At 34.6% G+C, this 26532-nt stretch overlaps 1 protein-coding gene across 1 annotated transcript in view; it reads right to left on the bottom strand.

Annotated features, from left to right (window-relative positions):
* Positions 1-5767, bottom strand: part of LOC129225755 (rho-related GTP-binding protein RhoE-like) — a 62747-nt gene extending 56980 nt beyond the window's left edge. The window contains exon 1 of the mRNA XM_054860254.1: positions 5676-5767. The gene's annotated coding sequence lies outside the window, so the exon portion shown is untranslated. The remainder of the gene's footprint in view (positions 1-5675) is intronic.
* Positions 5768-26532: the final 20765 nt, after the last annotated feature.

Below are 26532 nucleotides of genomic sequence, written 5' to 3'. Positions count from 1 at the left end.
TTATATTTAAAACGTTTTAGCTCGATAGCACCTCCGCGGAACACAGTTTGGGAAACTCTGTTTAGAGGATTTATTTCTACTCGAGAAACTACGAAGATTTCTTACACAAAAAAGATGAATTCAGAAATTTTACGTTCCATTGTTTTTTTTTTTTTTTTTTTTTGTACGTTCCATTGCTTTTTTTTTTTTTTAAATTCAAAAACAAGCTGCGCTGCTCGACTTTGCACAATGTACCTCGAAAATAAAAGTTATGTCATGTTCAACAATCAGGCTTCAATTAGAGGGAAAAAAAACACTAAAATTTCCCGTCAAAATGATCACCCTTAAAGAAAGAAAACGGCAAATCAAAAATTCCCAAATAAATTAAACGCAACCCTCCGTAAATATACAACTAAAATTCTTGATTATCTTCTGCTGACAGCACAAAAAGAAACGAAATATAAATCGCCAAATGCAGAAAATTTTACCCTCAAAACAAAAACAAAATTTTATTTAGTCACAGTCGAGAGAAAAAAAAGTGGTGACCTTCTGAATGGTTTTACTTACCCTACTTTAAAATGAGATCGCGCCAACGATAATTTTCCAACATGAAAATGCTGTTCCATTTGTCTTTGTAATGCTTACAATTATTCTTCAGGTAATTTTACAGCCATATTTTTTTTTCTTTTTCCTTTTTTTTGAAATTCGAAGGAAGTAAAAGTACTTGAGAGGTATTTTTCACGGGCTTTCGAATGGAGCTAAAATCGAACTGGTCGGATAATTATTTCGGGTAGAAAGAGCCATTTAATGCCAATTTCTGGCCATAAAATTAAAATCCGAACGGTTCGGTACTTCTTTGGTGTTTGAAAACTAAGTGGAAATGTTTATGTAACGGTTAGAATATATTTTCATTTAATGTGTGCGTCCGGACCGAATATACGTACCAGCAAATACCGCAATGCATGGGAATTAGAGGCCAATGGCCCTTAGTGGCATAGAAATTCAGAAGACAGAAGGGGGCCTGTTGAATTATTGCGGGGAGGGGGGGGGGGCAAAATTTATGGATCCGGGCCTGGTGTGTGTTTATATGTACACACATATATAAATGCATTTGACAATTAACAAACGTCATATCGAACTCAAAATAATTGGTGGATTATTCAGTAAATTACCGCCCATTAGAAGTAATATTCAATAAATATAAATACCGCTCAATCAGTCTATCTTATACAGGCCCAAGAGTTAACCATTTTTTGTTTCAACATGTCCTAAAAAGACATGATCAGTCAAAGTTTAATCAAGCAATTCAACTTGCAAGGAATGAAAATCTACTTTCATGGTTGGTGATTAATTCAAATAACTGATGAACGGAGCAAAAGTTTTTCAACTCCCTTGCGCATATTTTATTCTTATATCTTTTTTGCAGAAGAGGGATGACTGCAAGAATTATAAAGTATAGATAAAACAAACAGCTTTATATTGAGCATATCTTATGGTTAAATGTCCCCCCCCCCATCTTCTCCAGAAAAAGGCAGCAGCAGCATAGGTTTTTCTTTATATAGAGAAAAAAGAATCTGAAACTATCAAGTTCATTTTATTCTAAAATACAGGCATATCATCATGAAAAGTTCATTTTCAGGTTGAATTTTTTGTTTCTGCGCAAATATGGAATAAAATAATAAAAGTTTTAGGAATTTTAGGACAAAACTCGAAATTTTAGGACAAAATTTTAAATTTTAAGATTTTTAGGACAATTCCTACCCCTAAAAATAAAATTAATGAATAAACCATAAAAAGGGGGGGGGGGGGGTTCTCTCAGCTTCAGGGCACTTCCCCCTAACCCCCAACACTTCTTTAAATCCCCCACTTTTTTTTATGCACCAGCGGTCTAGTGCTACTGAGCTCCCATTAAAATAAGCCCTGTCTTGCGTGGTAATTTGTTTATGTTAAAGATATTGATTACTAACATTAATATTCTCATTTGTCTAGTTTTCAACTAGACAAATGAGAATATTAGTATTCTGACCCTGCATGCAGTGACGTAACCAGAAAAAAGTTTTTAAGGGGGTACATTGAAAAAACAAAAACAAAAAAAAAAAAAAAAAAAAAAGATTTTTTTTTTAGTTTTTTTTTTTCTCCCGATCGGATTGAAGGTGTCCGGTCAAAATTTTGAAACTTTTAGTTTTAAAAACGCAATTTTAGCCTTAAAACGCGATTATAGGCCATGTTTATTGACGTTAGGGTAAGGAAGGGAGCTTAGAGACTGTTTCCGATCGATTTTTTTTAAATAAATTGAAATCAATTCCTTCTCCCCCTGCAAGTTTTCAAAATTGAAGTTTCAAAAACGCAACTTTAGACAAACTTTGAAGATTTTATGGATAGGAGGATCTGGAGCATTTCCCAGGAAAATTGTTCAAAATTATGGTTCAAAAAATTCAAGCAATGTTTCACTTTCAGGGGCTGATCCAATTAAATTTTTCGTAAGTGTCGTTTGAAAAACCCATTGCTTGTGATATTAAAGAAAGACGGCAAGGGGACCCTTGCACGAATATTTTCTTGAACTCAAGTCTTAAAAGCAATTTGTAAGGCGATATTTTGTAATATTAGGGCCAGTGATTTTTCGAAATAAGAGCTCCGAAAACACAATTCTGAGCAATTTTCGATGTTGTTGAGTATTTGTGGGCTTTTTCCTAAAACTTACAAATATTTGATGCAAAAGAATAATATCTTTGTTTATAATATATAAGAAAGCTGGTATTAAATTGGTAGAAGTAAAACTTAAAAACTCTTGAAAAGAATCATTGGCTGAGTCCAGATCGAAATTTAATTTTGATGTAATTTACTTCGATAAATACATTTTCTATTTATAATCAGCAAATTATTTATTCGTGTTCTTAGTTTGATCAATATGAATAACCAATTCAATTTTAATTGTTTTTTATCTTGTGGGATAACATTTTCCTAGATAAATATTTGGATTTTTAACATTTCCATTTTTCGAAAAGTTTTTGCTGCATTAATGTTTCTCAAATATTAGAAACAGATTTATTGCTTGTGATTTAAGTTGTGTTATTATGCATAACCCTTTGATTGTTCTGTTTATTAATATGTAAAAAAAATTCAAGTATGTATTATGCACTATGTTATAACTAACTTGATTTTTCTGTGTGTATAGGGGGGGGGGGGCAGGAAACTTTCGTCCCGGGCGCCGTCAGCTCTTCGGACGGCCCTGCTCAGGGAAAACAATGACTAGTGCTAGGTCTTTTCAAAATACTGTTGCAGCTTTTTGCACACAATCAGGCAAATATGATACAAAAAGTGCTATCAATTAAATCAATTCTAAAAGTAAAAGGACAACCCCTCACAGCAATTTAAAGTCAACTTTACTACAAATTCAATTCGCAAAAAAAAAAAAAAAAAGTAATATTAATAACCTTATTTCCAACCTGAAGATAACACGATCTAGGGCAGAGTGAATTGCCCTTTCCCCAGACCAGGGGCGGATCTAGAGGGGGGCCATGGGGGCCATGACCCCTCCCAAAGCCTTGTGATTGTAGGAATTTTTTTAAGAAAAAAATGAAAAAAATATTATGAGAAGATAAAAAAATTTTAACACATGTATTTTACTGAAAAAAAAAGTACAGGTCTTAATTGGGAGATAAATTATATCCCTATCCTCAAAACAAAACTTTTATTTCCAAAATGTTTCTCCATCTTTTACAGCATTTCTTGATTTCAACTACAGACACTTGGACGACCTCTAAATGCTGCGGTTCTCGGAGTATACCTATTGTTCACAAGACCAAAGAGAGCTAAATTTTCGTTTTTTACGGCTTTAATTTCGAAACTAGGAGGAGAATCCCCTTTTCCCATGTCCTTTCACAAATGCTTTGAAATGTAGCAAAAAATTGCATTTTAAGTCTTTTATTTGGAAAAAATGTCAACGGAAACTAGCTTATCCAGCCCTTATCCCTTAACGTGCTTAAAAGCAACTTAAATGAATTTTTTTGGGACTTCAATTACAAACGAGTTTGGATAGGACCCCCTCCCTCCCTCCCTAGTTTATATCGTGATGATAGCTTTAAAAGGAGGTTTTTGGAAGAGCTCACGAATCTTCCATCCCTTTCTAAAATATGTATAAATATAGTTAAAAAGCCTATTTTTGGAGCCTCAAAGGAAAAATACTTCCAGGAAGGAAGTATTCTAAGCACCTTCACATTTCCTGAAATGTAAGCAAACATTACATAAAGGTGCATTTTTAGGCTGGACAGCTGAAGAGCTAGAAGAGCACCCCTCCTCTTCTAATTTCTCAATGTATAATGACAGAATATTTTGATTTCTAAGCTTTATTTTCAAAAAGTATTTTGGGGCCAGCGCCCGAAACCTGACCTTTCTCCGTACAATCATCAAAAATAGACAAAATGCGTTTTTAGTTTCCTAATTTTCAAAAATTACTCGGAAATTTAAGTTTTGAAACATTCTCGAGGGAGATTCCTAAATCCACCCCCTCACCTAATGTCTCGATACCCCGAAAATTGAGTTCTTAAAACTTTATTTTACTAAAATTTCTGGGGAGTTTTCAGGGTCCAATTTCCCAATAGGCAGAGTAGGCTGTTGCCTAAGGCGGCAAACTTTTCAGGGGCGACAAATTTGCTATTATAATACACATTTTTTGAATTAAAATTGTTGTTCTTGAAAGTAAAATATTAGCATTTTTTCATTTTCCAGAGACAATTTTTTCTTGTAATTTAATAATGATTACTTTCACACATCTTATGAAAGTCAAATGTTTTTCAATCATGGTATTTGTCGAATCTTCAGCAAAATTTGCCGAATAAAAACTTTTTTTGGGAGATCATTGTGATCATTTCATCGGGGCGCCTCAGAATGTGAAACGCCATCATTTCTTGATAAGTTTGACAGTTTGAATCTGGGGAACACTTTTTACGTTTTTTTTAAGTCAAGGATATTTTGCTTCTTTTAGGGGGGAAAGGGCGGCAGATTTAAAATTTGCCTAGGCATGGAGCTAAATTCGGCCCTGGGGAGTTTGTTCAAAAAAATTCGGATGGCCCCTCCCAAAACAATCGGCTGGATCCGCCACTTGCCCCAGACCAAGGGCGCCCATATGCAAAATTTTAAGGGGGGGGGGGGCGGGCCCAGATATTTTCTCCATGATTTAACAGGATATTTTCCCCATAGGAACCGATTTCAGTACAGATTTGAGTTATTAAAATTTGACCTTTTTAATAACTTATTCATTAATTGCTGTAGAAGAAATGTTTTTACATTTTTTCAAAGAAAAAAGTACTAAAAGAAAGGAAGTTCTAATTTCAAAGGGGGGGGGGAGCTTGAGCCCCCACGTCCCCTTATATGGGCACCTTTGCCACAGATCCATAATTTAACAATTTGTTGGGGTGGGGGGGGGGACAAACGGTTTATATCCCATATTTTAGAGGGAAAAAAACAACATACACAAAAAAAATGCATAAACAGTTTCTTAAACCCAGGGCTAATCGACCAAATGACGGGCCCTGCCTCCCCCCTCCCCACAAAATTGACGTGCTTGATAATACTAATAATTTTATAAACATAACTGATCACAAGACAGTTTTGTCTACTCAATCAAATCAAAAAGCTATTATTTGACAAGTTAAGATTTTAAAGAAGCAAATATAATCAAAAGACAGAAAGCTTACTTTTGTAGTAGTAGATCCAATTAATTAACTTCTGACGTAATAATTATCCACGAGAGAAGACTCATAGACGCGTCTTCGACTTTGGAATATCACGTGCGATTTGAACAACTGAGAGAGCACAAAGCACAACACACGTTGAAAACCATTCAGAGATTTTGGCTGACTGCCAAGTCGCCAAGCTCTGAGCCACCACACCAAAGGAATGATCGCCAAGCACGAGGGAGTGAGGGAGAGAAAAGGTTTGTTCATTGTTATTTGCATAGATAGCATGTTTCGGCTTGCTGCGATCTACAACCTCTGAATCATAAAGGGAGAACTCCGGTGAGTAAAAGACGGCGAAACTTGCTTTATAAAAAATTTTCTGAAGCACAAAACTTTGACCTTGATCCTTGATAAGCATTCTTTGAGGAGAAAAATAATGGAAACAGTTAACAGTATTTCAAATAAAAATCACAAAGGCGTAACCCCAAAGGTAGAGTGTAGAGTGGAGGGGGGGACCTCAGAAAACTTGGATTGGGATCTTATTGCCCATCCTAACCTATTCCTAGATTTTTTTTTCGATACATATTTTTTAAAATGTAAGGTATTTTCTACGAAATTATCAAGCTGAAAATTATATACTGAGAAGTAGGTAATTACTGATAAATAGACATTTTTCTTCTCCTGCAACATTTAAGTCTCCCACATAGTACTCAAAGATATGGATTTTTTCAAGGTGGAAGTTAAATTTTTCATTTTAAATACTGTATTAGTTTTTTATTATTGATTTTCAAATGTTGATCTGAAAATGTAGTCAGTAATTATTTTTGAACTTGATATTTTTTTTAATTTAAAGATGAATAGAATAAAAATCAATTTTTTGAAAAAAGTTATAAATTTTTTTTAGTGTGGGATATCTAAATATTTTTTAGTTTGAATAAATGTTTTTTGTGGTACATGTGGGGAAAAGGGACAATGTTTTATCAAAAGAAATTTCGAGTTTCTAAAAAAAGTTTTTTTTTTTTCTTTTTAAGCAATCACAATTGCTAAAGAGATCGTTTCCAAAATTTTGAAAGTATTTTTTTCTGAAAGAACATGTTTAAAAACATAGAATCTAACCATTTTTTAAATAATTTGTTTAAGTTTATTTATTAATTTATTGTAGTTCGCTACAAAAAAAAAAAAAAAAAGAAAAGTAGTTTTTCCAACCACTGCATAAGAGACATGCCAAATGGGGGCGATGAAGTCCGCTTCGTGGACACACTCAATTTCTTGAAATGAATGAGTCCCGCTCACAGCTTAGGGTTGGTAAAATGTCAATCACACAGTTAAAAGGAATTTTACTATGTCCCCTCTGCTTCGCAGTTCGCACAATGGATTCCTAAACGCGTTGTGAACAGCGATACCAAATGTTTCGGAGGACGTTTAGCCTTCTTGAAGAAACAAACATTCATTTGAATTTTCTTTTGATGTTTTCCTTTTAATATAGAATATAAAACTTGATTTTTCGTCGAAAATTGACATTTAAATAAAATAATTTAGTGAATTAACAAGTTTAGGTTTCAAGCTGTGCGTTATATTTTTGCTCTTAAAAAACAACTAAATAGATCATTTCCGAAAGTAGATGCTAGTGCATGAAACTTTTCCCCCCTCCTCTTACTAAATTTTTTTTCTTCTTTTTATTATATGAGGCAGTGAGAAGCAAAGGGATGTAAGTGGATATTTTCAAGTTTTGAGTAAAACGCGTTTAAAAATGACATCCTAGGTAGGCTTTCATTGATTTTTTTTTCTTCCCTAAATCATGCTGCATAGCAGCAACTACCAGGGCTACGAGTACCATCTCTTGCCCCAAGACAGAGGAGAGGTTCACCTACCATGTGTACTGGATATCTCCACATTTTTAATTTTGCCACCTACATCCCTTTGATTCTCACTGCCTCACATACTGTTTGAAAATTTGTAGTGTGAATGTAACAAAAATATATCTTTCACGCAGTTGCCCCCCCCCCCCCCCCAACTTTTCGAAGCTTAACTTTTTTTTTTAAATTACGCTCAAGTATATTAATAAAAATAAATAAATGAAAATAACACTAAAAAAGCAAAGTCATTGGAAACTTAATTCTTTAGTTTTATACTGTGGCTCCTTTCTGGCTCTGACCACTGAGCACTGAATTAAGTAAAATTTATTGGAACACCTCTTTTTTTTTTTTCTTGCATCACCAAAAACATAAATTACATCGTTTGGTTTATTTTGTCAATTTTTAACAAATTCGAAAAATTAACTTCTGTTCCGCAAATTTAGATACCTTGTTTCACCCACCACACAGAATTATAGTAAAAGGGAAAATTCACAAGGTCGCCGAAGGTAAATGTGGGCTCCTTTGTCAGTAGGGTCTCCGGATCCCCTCCCCCAAAAATTTTTCAAAACTTATACTACTACGATTCAGAGTGGAGCCCTTCCAAGGACCGCGCCCTTAGTTTCTGACAAAACTGACAAGGCCTCTCATGGGTCCTTAAAAGTGAATGTGTATTGGTTAAAAAAGCATCTTAATGCAACAATTAAAAATTAGCCAATTGAGGTATCAACACGATTCATAGTTCAAATTAAGCATAATCCGCATTGATATATTCCGCTGAATAAAAGGTTTAAGAAAAATATACTGAACAGAAATATTTTTATTTGAAACAAATAAAACGAAAAAATCCTTATGAGATTCGCAACTCCAGAATTCGAATACGCTAACTTGCGGTGATTAACACTACTGCCGGAAAAGGTAAGATATTCCATTCCACGTGTTATTTTGGGGGCAAATTACAGGCTTCAGACAGTCTGTGGTGTAATGTAATTTTAGAAGAATAGAAAAAAAAAGCTTCCCACAAACACGATGAAAAATTACTATCATTCACTAAGCGTCAAAGCAAGTTATAAGTTACGTCATTTGTTTGTTTTACCTTTTTCATCCGCCATCAGACAGTAGCTCCAGTGCCCCCTACAGTTTATTGGAGTTGCGAATTACTTTTGTCGCATATTTATCTCACTAGAGAGATCGCAACTCATTTCTTTCAGTTTTTGTTCTGAATGAATACTATAACTTTACATGAAATACACCGCTAGCTCAGTCAATTCCAGCCGAGGACTGCAGTTTCACGCTTATTAGCACTCATCAGCCCGGCATAGGAAGTGACTGAACTGGAGGTGGAAAACCTCTTAACGAGGCCAAGAGTGCCAAACAAATTGGTAGCTAATATAGAATTAGCGCTGACTAGACGAGTGACCGAAGCAATACTCGGTTCAACTCGAAAATTGAAGGCTAGTAAGTTAATCGTCCAATAGCCAGGTCTAAAGCAGAAATACATGAAATACACCGCCAGCTCAGTCAATTCCAGCAGAGGACTGCAGTTTCGAGCTTATTAGCACTCCTCAGCTCGGCATAGAAAGTGACTGAACTGGAGGTGGTCCAGTTTTCATCCCCTGTGGGAGGGAGAGGGCAACCCTCCCCCCACCCACACACAGGGGATTTCCTTATACAAATCCGCTGTTTTCGTCGGATCGTTGTCAAATTTGGCACAGCGGTTCTTTGATGGTCAGGATTTGTCACAGAGTTTTTGACCTATCTATGAGGAAAAGGGGAGGGTGCGAATACACTTCACGGGGGGGGGGGGGGGGTTCCTTATGCAAATTCAGTTTTCGTCGGATTTTTTCCAAACACGGCACAGCAGTGCTTTGATGCTCAGGAATTCACATGTTTTTTCGTCCCAATGTGGTGTGAAGGGAGGGACCACCTAGGGGGGTTTCGCCAAAAAATCCGTGAAACAGAATGATTACGAAAAAATATAATGACGTCTAAATTTAAATTTTGATTCATAAAATTGTTTTTTCTACACATTGACGGGATATGTTTATGCTATTTTTTTTTCTTCTTTTATAAACCTGCAGGCACGTAGCTAGGATTTTGTTAAGGGGGGGGGGTCCAAGGTTGCACGAACTTTAAAAATGGAAGTATGCTAAATCAGAAGCATTAACTGATAATTGTATAAATTGATACTGTTCCAATCAAAACTACAATTAATAAATGTGATAATTAGATTAATTAAGTAATGATGTAATATAAGTATGATAATTAAAGCTTTGCAATATATTTGCTTTCAAAAAAAAAAGCTCATATTTATTTTAACTACATGAAGTACACAATTGACTGAGCTGGCGGTGTATTTCATGTATTTCTGCCTTAGCCCTGGCTATAGGGCGGTAACTTACTGAATACATTATCAACTGTCTAACTCAATAAATGCTCCATAATTCCCCACTCCTGACTGTTTCGAATTGGATTTTGGACTGCATTTAATGCTTCTATGGACGAAAATATCGCCAAGGCTCATTAAAGAAAAGCTCGAAATGTTTCTTAATTCATTTAAATTTTTAGAATTCATTCAACGATAAGAAATGGAATGATACTTCTAATCTTCATCTTTTTTTATAGTATTTTCATATAAAAGCTTAGGAAAACATTATTAAAGCTGTTCAAACACATAAAATACATAGAAAGTATCGTTGCTCGTTAATAAGTATTTTCTTGTGATGTATTGCTAAAATAGATATCTAAGGATCAGTTATGGTATTTACGATGAATCAAGTTAAACAATAAAATTTCTTTGTCAAACTTTTGAAGAAAATTTGAATGATAATTTGTTTATAAATACTATTTTTTAGGCCGTCAAAGATAATAAACATTTTTCTTAGACATTTTCTATTTTAGGAGTTTCGCATGCAGAGTCATTTAAGGGTGATAAGAGGAAGTATTACTTTTAGAACTTAGGAAAATGAATAAATACACTTACGAACACATTGTATATACATAGTATTTTTATGTATAGTCTTGACCCCTCTTCAGGAAAACAAATGAACGGAACTATGGATTTGATTTAGTTTATTAAGTTGATTCAAAACAACTTCTGTGCAAAATGTTCCATTCTAAATTTAAAATTTCAATTTAAACAACAACTGTAGGAAAATGACCGATAGTAACAGTACCGAATCATCACAACAAAATTTGACACTCTAAACCTAGTTATTTTACTAACAATATGGAAATATAAAAATTTTAAATTTCTACATTTGGCGGTAGTCATCCGAGTTCGATCCTTTAGGAGATAATCTTTGCCCTATTTGTGATAATACGGCAGCACCAAAATTAGATATAGTGTAAAAAGCTAATCATATTTCGGTGACAAATATAAAAGGTTTATAGGTAGTTTGAAGACTCAATTAGCAAACATTTTGCTCTAAGTCTTCAAATGTTATAATCTAAATGTTTAAAAGAAGACAAATCTCTTGTAAAAACTCTAAGAAAAGTTGTAAATTAAAAATCCAGATATGATTTAAATTGATATTTTGAAATTATATAACAACTAGAAAATCGCCCGTCAAGATGAAAATTGATTCCACATTTGAACGAAGAAATTGCCTGTTTGGTGACATTTTGATAGTTGATATTTTTAAACCCTAACTCCAGTGGATTAGCCCTAAGCTTCAGTAGATAACGTTCATTGTTGACCACTTTTTCGCTTCTTTAGTGCCCTGAAATGACAGTCTCACCAGTAAAACAGTTTAGTTACTGGATCCAGTTCAGCCTTGTTACAATAAAGCCTTTCCCTGCATTTTAAACATTACCAAAACATGTTATCTAATTATCATGGCGTGTAGCGAGTTTCATTGTTGATGAGGTCAAGAGCATTACTCGATTATCGGCTATTACATATATGAGGATAAGAACAACAACTATTATTCTTGCATTCGGAGTCTACTGTGCTTTTTAACCATGAATGTACAGATACTTATTAAATAATTCTTAAATACAAAGAAGTCAGTAAATAGCTATCAAAAAATTTGCTAAATGAAGCATATGCATATTACATAGCTTTTATTCGAAAAATGGAACTAGAAGATAGAAGAAAATACATATTTTCAGTTAAACTAATTAATAACTTTTCCTTTTGACCTCGTGAACACAATTCAGTTAGTATTTTAAAATAATAATTTAAAATAATTTCATTGTGAATTATATATGTATCTTTAAACTTATACATCTTTACACATGTGTTAATCATTCCAAACTTAAAACTAAAAAAATCAAACACATCCAGACTTTTTTTAATTCAATTTCTTTGTTTTTTTAAACTTTGATATCACTGAAATCAATTTTGTTATATTAGTATTAACCTTTATTTATGCATCTTTTTTTTTACTACCTCCAGATACATAATCTTTTTTTCCTTTTTTATAAATCATATATAAAAACACAAGAGATAAAACATTCGCAAAAATTCTAGTTCTTTTCGGTACATTTTTGCTCAGAAAGAGTGAAAGAAAAAAAAAATCTGTTACCTTGTGATGAAAATGAACTAATATTCAGAACAAATTTCCAGACATTAGTTTCATGGTTGTAGAAAGACAATCTACAACCATGTTGTAGAAAGGCATTTACAACTTTTCTTAGAGTTTTTACAAGAGATTTATCTTCTTTTAAACCTTTAGATTATAACATCTGATGACTTAGAGCAAAATGTTTGCTAATTGAGGCTTCAAACTACCTATAAACCTTTTATATTTGTCACCGAAGGATGATTAGCTTTTTACAGTATATCTAATTTGGGATCTAATTTTAGTGCTGCCATATTATCACAAATAGGGCAAATATTACCTCCAAAGAAAAAGGGTAGAAATTTAAAATTTTTATATTTCCGTATTGTTAGTAAAATAACTAGGTTTAGAGTATTAGATGAATGCTAAAAGTTGTGAGCTTCCGGGACACAATGATATAAGTAATTCATCATTGTTACGAATGAAAATTATAAATGAAATAAATTGAATTGATTGGTTAAAAAATGAAATGATATTCGATGCTATTTCTGTCTGAATAAATTTTTAAATAAATGAGAAACGCATAAATGAGAGAATGCATAAAATTGCTCCTATTGTTAAAAAAAAAGAAAGAAAAACACATTTAAAAAAAAAAAACTGCAATACAACTTACCCAGTGGGGGTTGGCTAATTTTTTCTTATGTGTTTATGATTGTGCTCCTGATTTTTCCCTTTAATTTTCCGTGCAACCGACCCATACCAATGGCAGTGATAGAGAAAGTGAATGTGCGACCTAACAGAGTTTTGCACTATCCACGACTCTAGGAGCCTTAGGCACCTTCTAAAAAGACGGTGCTATATTACAAGGGCGGCTGACCCTACTGTTGCTTTCCTCTTTGTATGACCTTCCCGCAAAAACATTCCTACAAATTTCCTGTCTCCGACATTTTCATCATTGGTGACTCTCATCAAGCTTTCGTTAACAATAAATGTTTGCTTACGAGCTGCCGGCGATTTCCTTGCGGGGACGGGCACTACTATAATGTCTCCTTTTTCGGATAGCTGCTGGCGATTTTCTTGCGAGGCAGGGGACTAAATGTCTCCTTTGGGCAGGTCTGCGACGCGTACCACGGGTTGAAGACTTCTGTCGCTCCTCTCCCCCCCCACTCAGAGAGGGTCTGTTGTTTTGAACAAAACTGAACGTGAGAAAGTTGTCGCTTAATGAAAATATTTAGGACAAAAGAATTTTTTATAAAAATTTTTTTTGGAAAATTCTGTTTATGTAAGTGCAGGGAGACAGTGACCTATCAGGAAGGGGGGGGGGGGGGGGTCCGGACCCCCTGGACCCCCCCCCCTTGGCTACGTCCCTGAAACCTGATTGTTAAACATGTGTCACTAGATGAAACTTTTATTTTCGAGGTAAACCGTGCAACGCCGTTTAATGCAGCTAGTGACACATAAATTAGTAAAGGTATATTTCATAATTCTGTGTATTTAATGGGTGTAAGGTGTGATGGTTTCCAAAATTTATGTCTGCATTCTTTAAAGATTTATTATTTGTATTTTACTTTAACGTTACTCAACTAAGAAGTAAAAAGTCTTAAAGCAAGAGCTTTTAAATGACAAAAATAAGCTATTTAAGACGTCAATACGAAATATAGTTCTAAGTATCTTCAAATTATTAAGACTGCTCAAATTAAAATATTTAAACAAAATATTGAATTGAATATTCAAAACGCTTTCGTTGCGAAGCACTTTTGTCATACATTGAACTATGCTATTTGCACGACGCCCCCCCCCTCCAGGAAAGTTTTCAATTAGAGAAACAATTGTATTTATTATATTTGGAAGTGCGTTTTGTTGTTTTTCGATATAATATGCACTGAACTATAACCTTTGCAACCCCCTCTCCCAGAAAATTTTGAATTCTTTAATGAAATCGATATATAGAGGAACAAATGCCCTCTCGCTTTCAACAAACAGTTAAGGCACTTAGCCCCTCCACTTTTCTAAGTTTAAAACTATTGAAAAATGATAGTGATAATCTATTCATGTGTTTAAAGAAAGAACTGACTAATTAACAAGTACTTGTTTTCAACTTTTTTCATGTTATTATTCCATAAAAATTAAAATGGAACCTTGATTTTGTAGAAGGAAATCTTCTATGGCCATCTGGTCCCGCTTTTTTGAACCCATTTCTCGAATTTTTGGAAGAAGGTTAATTCATTAATAATGACATAAAAATTTAATTGCTTAATTTTTTAAGAGAAAATTTAGCTTTAAGGGTGTGTGTCGCCCACCACACCTGCCCACCTCCCCCGCACCTCCTTTGACCCCCCACTTTTTTGGAGCACCAGCCGCCTGAGCAAATAGGAACGTTTTGGTGTTTCACAGTAATAAATAATAATTAGCAATTAGGAATAATTACCATAGTTATAATGAAGTCTATTTAAATATCAAGTTAACGACAAATAGTTAATGTGATAGTCTCTTTGAGTTAAGAACCTGGGCTCCCTCTCAAACATAACCTTGGCTACGCCACTGCAAACTATTGATAAAAAACTAAGAGTTCCATGAAAAAAGTGAGCATTTAAAAGCATTCCACTAATCAAAGAAATTAAGAAACGCTGTTCTACGCCCATGCCAATGCATACACATACACGCACACACTAAATAAATAAATGAAATAAAGTATAAACAGAATAAAATAAACTAAACAATGTTCATTAAAATAAATCTAATAAATAAATTTAAATAAATAAATGAATAAAAATTAAAAAATCCCCCTCAAAAATTTTGATGGCATAACTTGTGCCGCAATCCCCCCTGGACCCTAAACATCTGTGTACTGCATTTATATAGGATTTCCTACGTGAGACGACGTTAATGGATTTTAACTTGAAAATTTTAAAAGCATTTCGCTTTATAGAAAACCGATATTTCAGTCACTTTTCGCCTGATAAATTGCTTGCACATGTCTCAGCATTTGTAGCAAGAACTGAAACTCGACCGTCTCGTCGATAAAAATATCTGCTTCTCAAGCGACAAAGTGAGATATGTTCTCGATGGAAAGTATCTGATCATTTTCTGGGGGAGCATTTCCTATTTTTAGTATTCCATGGGAATACTCGGGAGGCAAAACAGGGTTTCTTGAGGAAAGATTCAAAAGATAATCTCATCTCGCGAGTTGGTCTGAGATAGAGGTGCGACATCGATGGCAAAACATCGATGTTAGAAATTAAAACATCGACTGTATTGATACATCGACCAAAAAACATCGATGTTTTAAAACATACATCGTTTTATCAATGTATAACAGTCATTTTTGAATATACTACACTAAATCAAGCAATACAAAAAAATAGGTACCCGACGAATATATTGAAAATACTGAACTTCAAATCATGAATATAATTTAATAAGAATAATTTCGCAACATCTTGGTATTATAGTAGGACAAAAATTGATAATATAAGACAAGCACCGATTAATCCAAACTAGTTATAGTAATATTTTTAAACTGAATGAAACTAAAAGTAAATTTACAACAAAAAAGAATCTAAGAAAAAATGTATCATAGCACTTACCGTTAGTTGAAGGATGAGAAAAAGTTGTGCTAATTATTTTAAAAATAAAAAATTCATTCTATCAATTATTTTTAAGAGCAAGAAATATGTGTTGTACTGTTAGTTAATTATTAAACACAAATTGTAGGGTCAGGTGGGGTAAAGTGGTCATAAAATCGTAGGTTTTCAACTTAAGTGGATATAAAATAAAATAAATTCTTTAGACACTTAAACTTTTTTCGTTGTTATTTTACATTGCATTATTAAAGAACACAATACATAGAATTTCAGGGGAAAAAATATTGATTTAAGTAGTTTTATAACAGTTTCATTTCCCTATGTATTTATGACCACTTTACCCCATGGGGAGGGGGAAAGTGGTCATAGCATGGGGTAAAGTGGTCATAGTTAAAAATAGATGCAAAACCGTTACAAATAACCGTAATATTTGTATATTTCGGTTATTTTTATAGTTACAAGTATATGCACGAGTATATGCGGGTATACATAAGAATGTATACGTGATTACCTACAGTATACGTGTGTACAAGAGTATATACGCGTATAAACGAACATCATATGCGTGTATGCACTTGTATCTCGAGTATATACATGCATATCTGAGTATATGCGTGTATAGTAGACATATATACGCATATATAGGTATACATACATATACGGGTATACACGAGTTATTTCGAGGATACATCCAGTGCGTGTTTGTACATGTCTACTCACGCACATACATATGGAAGCAACGAGTATACACGTATGTTTACGTGTAAACACGATTATGTACCAGTATAGACGTATATACGTACATTTACGTGTATATCAGTACATGTATGTATACACGAGTATATCCCCTAATACACATGTATGCTTACAGAGTGAATCCAAGCTCTGGGGCAAAGATAAAAGGGGTGTGAGAAGGGAGGATACGAAGCAAAGAATCATAATGAACTTATGGTCACTGACACGCTACATGCACACTAAGCCAGAAACTGATGGATGCAAAACAGGTCACAAATTTCTTACACAAAGATGATTTTACTTGACCAGCTGGTGGCGTGATGGTTAGACGCTGGCCTTGTACGTCTGTGGAATCGGGTTCTGACCTGGGGATGCCGGTCGGTTGATTTTCGAGATGCAGAAACTCATCAGCGCCCATGTCGTATGATTATGCGGCATGTAAAAGATCTCTATGGTATTCGTTTTGATTAGAATTTCTTAGGCAAAATCAAATTCCTACTGCAATTTCGCATCAAAGAGAGCCCAGGTGCCCCCCCCCCTGGGGGAAACTGGGCGTCAAAAAAACTGTGTCTTACATCAGCGCCTTAATGGTGACACATGAAAGACTGATGCATTGTAGGGGAGCGCACTAGGTTTGGTTATGGCCCAGACGCCTCTTCAGGTAGGACTCTTATACAGCCCCATTGGGGAAAAAAAGATGATTTTAACCAACATTCTAGTTTTTAAGAATTATTTAGAGCAGATGTTAAAGTTACGGCCTGTAGTAGCTCTAATACACGCATCGCAACAAAGGCACAGCGACTGTTGAAAGTTTTTCAAAAGTCTCATTATTGCAACAGAGAGTGCTTTGTGATTGCGACGCATGTATTACAGCAGCCGGCCACAAATTTCATCAATCACTTTAACACTTTCTTAAGACCTAAAATGTTGTGTAAAATTGCCTTTGTGTAATAAATTTGTGACCTGTTTTGCATCCTTTAGGTTCTGATTTTGTGTGCATGTAGCGCGTCAGCGTTGTGTTTGTGAATATATGTTTCTTATAATTCTTGCTTCTTCTACTCCCCTCTTACATCTTTTAAGAATTTGCCCAAGAGTTTAAATTCACCCTATATACATGTATATCATGTGCTTGTGTGTAAGTGTCTGCTCGAGTTTCGAGTACGTACGCGTATATACGTGTCTACCTGAGTATATAAGTGTTCGTAAATGTACGAGTATAAGTGGGTATATACGTGTATCGATAGTCGAATGTATATCTTTATAGACAAAAAATGCTTGCAGTTACCCATATACTACGCGTTTATTGGTGCATTTATGTTAATACGTATATATACGTGCCTACAGGAGTATATGAGTATGCATACGCATATACTCGTATATTTAACCCTGTTTACTGTAAAAACAATACATATTAAGTGAAATTAATATTTCATTTATGTCTGCCTCACATTTAAAGTTTAAGTGACGTTAAAAGGACAATATTCGTTGAGCCTAATATTATGACCACTTTACCCCATCTTACTTAAATTGTTCTAAAAAATTAATCAAAATAGATTCAGCTAACTGCTAATGAGTAAGGGTTCTTGAGACATGTAGGAAGCTTCCTGTGCAGTCAATCTGTTCATAATTCTAACAAACAAAATTTTCCAAGAAAGTTAAAAGAGGTGTTTAGATTTTGACATTTTTCATATTCACACAAAATATTTTATTTTACCAAATAAAATTTTGCCAGTTGTGAAATTTTGTATTCAAAATGTAGTTTTTATCTGCCCTATCGTAAAATAAAATTTTCACATTCATTCGAACATTTATTTCCAAGCTATAGCCATTTATTTGACGTATGACCACTTTACCCCATTGACCACTTTCCCCCACCAGACCCTAGGTAATAGAGGAACGACTTGTTGGGGGAGGTGGATAAGTAACCCCGAATATTGGTGAAGACAGTTTGGAGAAAAAGCAGTTTCTTTACTTTGTCCCCCAAAAGCGCATTTCTCTTTTTGCAGGCTATCCCACTAGTTAGAGAAACATCTCTCTACGATGGAACAGAAGTTGCCATCACTATCAAATACTTTAAAGCAACTTTTACCAGCTCTGAATTTTTAAAGTTATAATTTTCACCGTAGTAACGTATAGGATTTTCCTTTAGTTTAAGAACTGGAGCCTTAAAATAGACTGCAAGTCCTGGCACCAGACTATCAGCGTCAGGCTTTTCCAATAGCTTTGACCTCTTCCTCACTCTTCTAGTTAATCTTCTACTATCTTATAGTGATCTTCCCAAAAATCATTCTCTACACAGAAAAATTGATCTTATAAAATGGGTGCAAAAAAGAAATGTTTTTCTTTTCTTTTTTTTTTTTTTTTTTGGCAACTCCATAAGTAAACTTAATTACCTAGCGAGAAAATTGGAACAAATTTTATGATAATTTTCAATTAAAATGCAAAAACATCAACATCGAAACCAAAGCATCGAAGGTTTAAAAACATCGATATTTTAACAAAAACATCGATGTTTCGAAAACATCGACATCGATGTCGCACCCCTAGTCTGAAATATTATCTCTTCCCTATAGGTTAGTTGTGAATTTTCTATTTTCAATATAATAGCGAGTTTGGAAAATGAATTAGAAAGTCGCCGACTATTATCCGTTCATATTGTTCATGTCCTGATTCGGTAAAAACTAACGAATAGGAATTTTGAGGTTAAATTAAATAAAGTTGTAGAGGCCGATCTTGAAATATACAGCAGTCAAGCATAAAGAACAAAACAATATGCTGCACCCACCGTTTTGGAGGAAGTAAGTATATATTTGTACTCAGTGGGGCGGCGCCAGGCGTCGGCCTCGCGCAGATAGGGCCTCGCAAAATTCTCAGAAATTAAAAAAAATTTCCATGCTTTCAATTGAAGCTCTTATTAAATGCAATAGACACAATAGTAATCAAAATAGTGCGTGAAGGGGAGACTGCACAGAGCCAGTCTTAGTTAATGCGGGGCCCGATTGGAGAATTCTGTGGGGGTCTTTTACAAAATGATTGTACAATTGACCTGGTCGCGGATTTTTCCGACGTGGATAAAGATTTGAAACTGTTACAATTATCCGTATTTCTTCAAGTTTCTACATCACGTTTCGTTAATTCTATTTTTTGAAAAAAAAAAAAAAAAACTAATGAGTGAAATTTGTTTTAAAAAGAAATGTTTTAATTAAAAACATTTAATAATTATAGCTTATTGATCAGCTAGCTCTTACTCCCTCCACCTCCGTCCTTTTTCTTTTCTTTTTTCCCTTTTTTTCCTAGTTCGTCAAAAAATAAGAAAATATTCAAAATGCTGCTCCTCCGAACTCCCCTCCCCCCGCACACACATCGGAAGCATTATGGAATATCTGAAATTTCGTTTCCAGATCTTCAATTTCGCGATATTTCCAACTGAAAGCCCCCAAATACTCAACAACACTGAAAATTTCTTAAAATTGCGTTTTTGGAGCTTTATTTTTAAAAATTACTGAGCCTAATATTACAAAATATGGCTTTACAATCGCGTTTTTAAGGCTTGAATTTCAGAAAATATTCGGGCAAGGGTCCCCATACCGCCTTTCTTTTATATCATAAACAATTAGGTTTTTTTAATTACACTAACAAAAAGTTTTGGGGAATAGCTCCTGAATAGAAGATATTGCTTTAGTTTTTAGAACCATAATTTTCAAAATTTTCCCCGGGAAGAGTTCCAGAAGCTCACCCTCCTTCCCGAAAAATCTTCAAATTTTGTCTAAAATTCTGTTTTTGAAACTTCAATTTCGAGAACTTGCAGGAGGGGGCTGTGGAGGAATTGATTTAGATCTATTTAAAAAAAAAGAATCAATCGGGGACACTCTTTGATCCTAAAGTCAATAAATATGGTATATAATTGCGTTTTTAAGGCTTCAATTTTTAGAAATTCGCTTTGAGACCCCTGTACCTTTCTCCCCCTAACATCAGCAAAGAACGCCTAAAATGGTGTTTTTAAACAAAAAATTTCAAAATTTTTTGGGGAAGAGCCCCCGGACCCCCTTCCTACCAGGTCATTTCCCCCCATCAATGTCCACCCCCCTCCCCCACATGCCAAAAAAAAAAACAACTTCCTTTTGATTGCGCTACAACTCACGAAAAGTTTTTGTCATAGCAATTAAGAAGTGAACTGGAAACTCTAACTGCCAATAGTTAGCACAAAAATTAATTCTATGAATTTAATTGTATTTGTCTGAGAATATTTTATGATTAAAAGGGCATCGCAAAACTGCATCGCAGACGTCTTCTTCTGCCCTCGCGCCGCCACTGTTTGTACTAAATTTCGTTCGATTTCATGCATTAGTTTTTGAGTTAGAGCGGCCACAGGGAAATAGAAGAAAGAAAGGAGTCACACACATAGACAAATATTTTCCAAAAATGGTCTAAATGGATTCAGTACAAAATGTAAATTCGTCGAAAATCGAAAATTTTCTCGAACTCAATATTTTCCTCTACATTTTCTCTCAGGCGTAGAAGAAAATAAAAAGAGATTTGGTTTGCTTTGAATTATTAAAAATAGCCTTTGAAATAATTTAAAGCCTAAGCTGAATGTGAGAGAAGGTTTTAGAAAGAGAAGAAGAAAAAAAAAGCAACGAAACTGATGTTGATATTCAGGAAATAGGCTCGTTAAGTTCAGGACGAATACCAACTTCATTTCAAAACACACAAGCGAGCATATAGAAGAAACAATATCTCTAAAACATTTTTCTCCGCATCCAGGGTTAATGCCTTTTAATTCTTCCTTCCCCTCGTAGAAAAAGCTTATTTAGGTCGAAGAAAAATCAATCAAATTTCAACTACGTAAATTCACGTTTTGTCCAGGATTTAACGATACAATTACTACTTTCCTTTACAGAGAAGAGCAAGACGCACGTACAGAACAGCAGGTGCAAGATAATTGAAAATTCTTTCACATAACATCCCTGATGAAACTGTACTTGCTGCAGGTGCATGGATCCAAACCAACATGCTTTGATTTAGGTGGATCATATTACAGGTCAAAAGCTTAAAAAAAGGGCAGCTAATTCAGTAGTCATGCTCCGGCTTCTGTGGGGAAAATAATTTTCCAGAAATTATCTTAATAATTTCACTAATTTCCTACACTAACAGGATAAACTTATTCAATGCCGTCTGATAAATTAAATGCCGAACTCAATATATTGTTGCAATCCTCCCATGTATAATAAAGCATCCACTGAAAGTCTAGTCTACGGTTCCCAGATTCAGTGGCCAATGTTAAACTTTTTTTCTTTTTTCGGAATATATTATTGTATGAAACTTTAGATATTTGTGCTTCACCTCCGAAGAATTACTTTTTTCGTGGCAGTAGGGGAAGATGCTGTACCCACGGACGGCTGTACCTACGGACGTTGGTCGGGAAATTCCGGGTATCGTCGAGAGATCCTAATTGGGGTTCAACGTGTGGGTCACAGCCAGTGGCGGATACACCCGGCGGGCAACCGGGCATTTACCCGGTGGGCCGGTCATGTTCGGGCCGATCAGTAGCCCTGTCTACATACAGTAAAATGTAAATACCACTAAGTAAATTCTCTAGTTTCAATTGCCCATGGATGGAGGGTGCAAGGCCGTTGCTAAGGGGCCGTGGGGCTCCCAGTTTTTCAGAAATGGGGCCGCCAATTTCATTTTAGTAATGCAATAAAAAACAAAGACAAGGACAGTATTTAAAAGTTAAAATACTTTTGTCCATTTTTCAATTTCATCTGTGAATTGCAATTCACATTTACCTTACTTATGAATGGCAATTCACAATTGTTATGAATTGTAGTTCATAACAATTGCAATAAAAGTGACAAAAAGTATTTTTTCATTAAAGCTTTAACAGAAAATGCAATCTTAAAACACAGTTTGGAGCATCCAAAATTCTGTATTATAAAGATTATTTAAGTAAAAACCTCCTAAATGTGCGTTTCTGACATTTTTTTTGCGAAAAATAAAATATTCAGCTTCTCTCACTCAATATCCCTCGAAGGGTTCAAACCCACGGTTGGAGACCTTTCAGTTTAAAAATGATTATATATATTTAAAAAAAAAAAAAAAAAATGATTCCCAGGGGCCGCCGACACACCGACCTTTTCTACTTTCTACCTACTACCTACTACTTTTAGCTTTCCTATTTTTTTTAATGAAGAATATCATCCTGAAAATCAGAGTATATAGAAAAGTACACAGGCCCCAGAAATATGGTTTACCAAGTAGAAAAATTAAAGTTTAGCTAGAGTGTTTGAAATAATTAGTCACACTAGTAGTTCTAAGTGTTTGAATGTAAAAATCATGTATGAATCGAAAACTGAAACAAAACTTTATCAAGAGGTGAAGAAAGGAATGATATTTAATATAAAATAGAGTGAAAAAGAAGACCAAAGATCATTAAGGTTATTTAAGGTCACCAAAGCACCAGATCAGGTCAAGAAAAGTTTTTATACTTGGGGCAGCAGATGGCTTGCATTCCAAGCAAATAAAAATACTAGGCTGTAAATTGAAAATTTTAGTATGGAAAATCTAAATGTAAATGGTTTTTAAGGAGAACAGTGTTTGAGGGTGTTTCATATTTTTTATCAATAAAATAACTAAAAGAAGATTGGGACGTAGCCAAGAGGTGGGAAAGAGAGGGATCCAAAAGAGCTTATATCTTCCTTTTTAGTCACCAAAGCTTGCCTAAAGTGCGTTTTTGAAACTTAGCTTTTTAAGGAATTCCTAGGAAAAACTCCCGAACCCCATTCCTTAGTTTAACGTCATTAAAGATGGCCTACAACAGCGTATTTGGGATTTCAGCTTCGAAAAACTTCGAGGAGTATATTTCCGCCACAATCGACCTAGAAACGTCCCCACCCCATCATTAAAGAGCGTCAGAAATCGGTGTCGAAAAAATTTCGGAGGCCCCTTAAGCATCTCCTTCCCATAATATCATAGAAGATCGTCTAAAATTACCTTTTTTGGGCTTCAAAAAAAAGTACGAAACCTCCCCTAATCCCCACTTTTCCCATAACATCATGACAGAAGATTTTTTGACCTATTCTCAAAAATTAAATTAAAACCTCAAATTTAAATCTAAACACCACACACCAGGCAATTTTTGTAACTGACCATAGTCTTTTCCCTATCGATCTACTTCGTTTCTCACTTTCAGATTCTGTATCATGTAAAAATTCATGTCATGGTGTCATGGACTCACAGGTTCACCAGACCTTTATATCTTCCATCGCCCACTAACCTCATCTTTCCGCATTAAATATTACCCCTCTGATTTCTCTTTCCAAAGTTTCGATTGTTTACCGGGACCAGGTGAAAGCTCTCAATCCTCTCTTCTTAGTAACACTATGAAAGATAGTTTAAAACAGCATTTTCGAATATACAGTATCGAAAAATTTCAAAGAAAGCCCCCCCCCCCCTCCTTTCCCCTTCGTCATCATCAGTAAAGCACATCAGAAATCTCGTTTTTAATGCTTCAATTTCGAAAAAATTCCAAGCAGAGCATCGCCATAACTCCTCCTAAAATCATCGAAGGTCGATGAAAGTTTCGTTTTTGGAACTTAACTTTTGAATAACTGTCGATGTCCTAGTTTTTATCAAAAAAAAAAAAAGCTTACAATTATACCTTTTTAAGATTTCAATTTCAAAAAAATTCTTGATGGATGTTGCTCGAATCTCTTCTTTCCCTAGCATCACCCAAAATCTTTTAAAACTGCGTTTTCAGAGCTAATATTTTGAAATTTTCTCGGACTTCATCTTCCTAACATGATTGAAGATAACATATAAATGCAAGTTCGGAGTTTCACTTCCAAAAAAATGCCGGAAGAGGACCCTCGAACCTCCGTTCTCCCTAACTTCACCAGAGATCATCTAAAATTGCATTTTTAGTACTACAATTTGAAAAATTTTCCGGGGGAGAGTTCCCAGGACCCCATATTTCTGACTCAATGTTAAACTTACAATTAAGTTTCTAATGTTAATATTTAATAACTTCCATACCCCTCGCCTCCCTAATAATCTCCCTATTCTGACTGAAGTAATGTTAGAAGAGATCATTACGGGAATAATCAATACAGCACCAGACATTTAAAAATACTTAAATAGATTAGTACAATCACCTTTTTTTTTTACAAACAAAGGTTTAGCTTATCTTGTATCAATTGTTCACCATTAAAACACAGAAAAGAATTCCATCTGTTAAATTTTATTTAAAAGAAAGTATTTAATTTTTTTCAATAATTTCCTCATATTTAAGTGATATCGTTCCCCAATCATTTTTGTGAAAATGAGTGCTATAGGAACTATGGGGCCGCGACATCCCTTTATGCCAGGGCCGATTTCTTTAACCAATCCGCCACTGGTCACAGCCCTGTCCAGTACCCCAGGAAGTTTCAACGCTGTCAAACGAACATTTAAGATTCTATCACATTTTCTTTTGGTTTTAGTGGGAGGTAAGTTTAAAAATCAACCGCCCCTCCCCCCCCCCCTTTGAAAAATTTCTGGATTCGTCCTTGCCTTTTAGTTATGGTTAAGCCTTGAAAGTCTGGGATTATTTCTGAGAAACACAACACGTGACTTAGTCATAAGCTAATTAAAACAGTTCGAACAGCTCTATTACATTCATTCTTCAGAATATAAAAGGCGTTCAAAATGGCGCACAAAAGCAATGAAAAGGACAAGTCGCTTTAAAAATATGTATTTCCATCACTTTTCACATTGTTTTGGAGAATTTATCGAACAATGGAAGGAAGTAGTACTTGTATATGTGTGTCAGTGTAAATCTTTAGGTAAGCATAAATCATTTTCTACAGGTTTGAGTTTTCTGCATGGAAAGAGAAGAAAAAAGTAAACAATAGGGAGTGAACAACCCTAGATTTTCACACTGCACTTCGACAAACTAAATAAATATTAGAGGAGGAAAAAGATTAAATTAGAGAACGTGAAACAATATAAATGCATTGAAAACAATCCGATTCAAACATGAACCCATCTTGTGAAAAAACGACTTGGTGTTATAAAAAAAAGCCAAATAAAAAGGATGTTTAAAAAGTCTGGCAGTGATTTAAATAAATAAATAAATAAATAAAAATACTGTTTAAGCTTTTACAGCATTTTTTAAAAATTTATTTTCGTCGTCATCTCACCCCCCCCCCCCTTCCTCGGGGGTACAATATTAGCTAAGACATGTAGTAGATGCTAACAGCGGATATATGACGTCTTTGAAAAAAAAAAAAAAAAAAAAAACTCCCAGGAGAGACGCGAAGGAGGTTTTGAGGGTCAACACATTGAGAAGAGGTAAAATGGAGTGAGTGAAGACTTTCTTACGGTGAACCAAAGACCCCAAGTCACGTGATAGATTTTAAAGCAAAGCATTGGAAGATATCAAGTTTCTCTCGTTTCACGCAAAACGTGTCAACCATTCGTCGTTGTTGAGTCACGTGACTTGGAGTCGTAGCCTCAGCTTTTGCTAAGCCAATGCTTGGACTTGATCCCTCCATTTATATTCCTGCTCTAAGGGTCAACACCCTAGAAACTTCGGGTTTACACATGTTGACAATTCTAATATGGCAGTTAAAATTCATATTCGGACTGTGATGACCGAACTCTCACCATCCAGAAGGTAAGTTCTGGCAACGCTAGTGCCTGGTGCGAAGTTAAAATTCTTCTTAGAACTCTAAAAGATAACATGCACACTAAGGTGTTCCAGGAAAAAAAAGTGAAAGTCAATTTTTCAAGTTGCACACACTCTTATATTTTTCCTTTTATGTCAAAATAATTTTAAAAAAGTTTCGAATAATTTGAACAACGGTAACTCAGTCGACTAGAGCCTGAAAGTGAACCAGCACTTGTGTATTAGATCGAATCGAAAAAAAAAAAAAAATTCTTTGGAATTTCGAAATTTCATGTTGATGAAACGTTGCCCCTATAGTCCCACATATACCACAAATATATTTATCCAAATTTAAAAATGTTTAGGCATCCGCATTATTCCAAAAATTTACAATTTTCTTCAAAAAAATGATTTTTTTTCCAACTAGTTTTTTTTAAAAAAAATGAAGATAAATTTTAAGAAAATATCAAACCAAAAAATATGAACAATGTAGTAGGCAAGTGGCGTTAAATAAGAAATTTCAATAATTAATTCAACATTCAAGCCCCCACA

Source organism: Uloborus diversus, chromosome 7 (assembly GCF_026930045.1).
Source record: "Uloborus diversus isolate 005 chromosome 7, Udiv.v.3.1, whole genome shotgun sequence".
Classification (NCBI taxonomy): domain Eukaryota; kingdom Metazoa; phylum Arthropoda; class Arachnida; order Araneae; family Uloboridae; genus Uloborus; species Uloborus diversus.
This window is presented reverse-complemented; position numbering and strand designations above follow the sequence as displayed.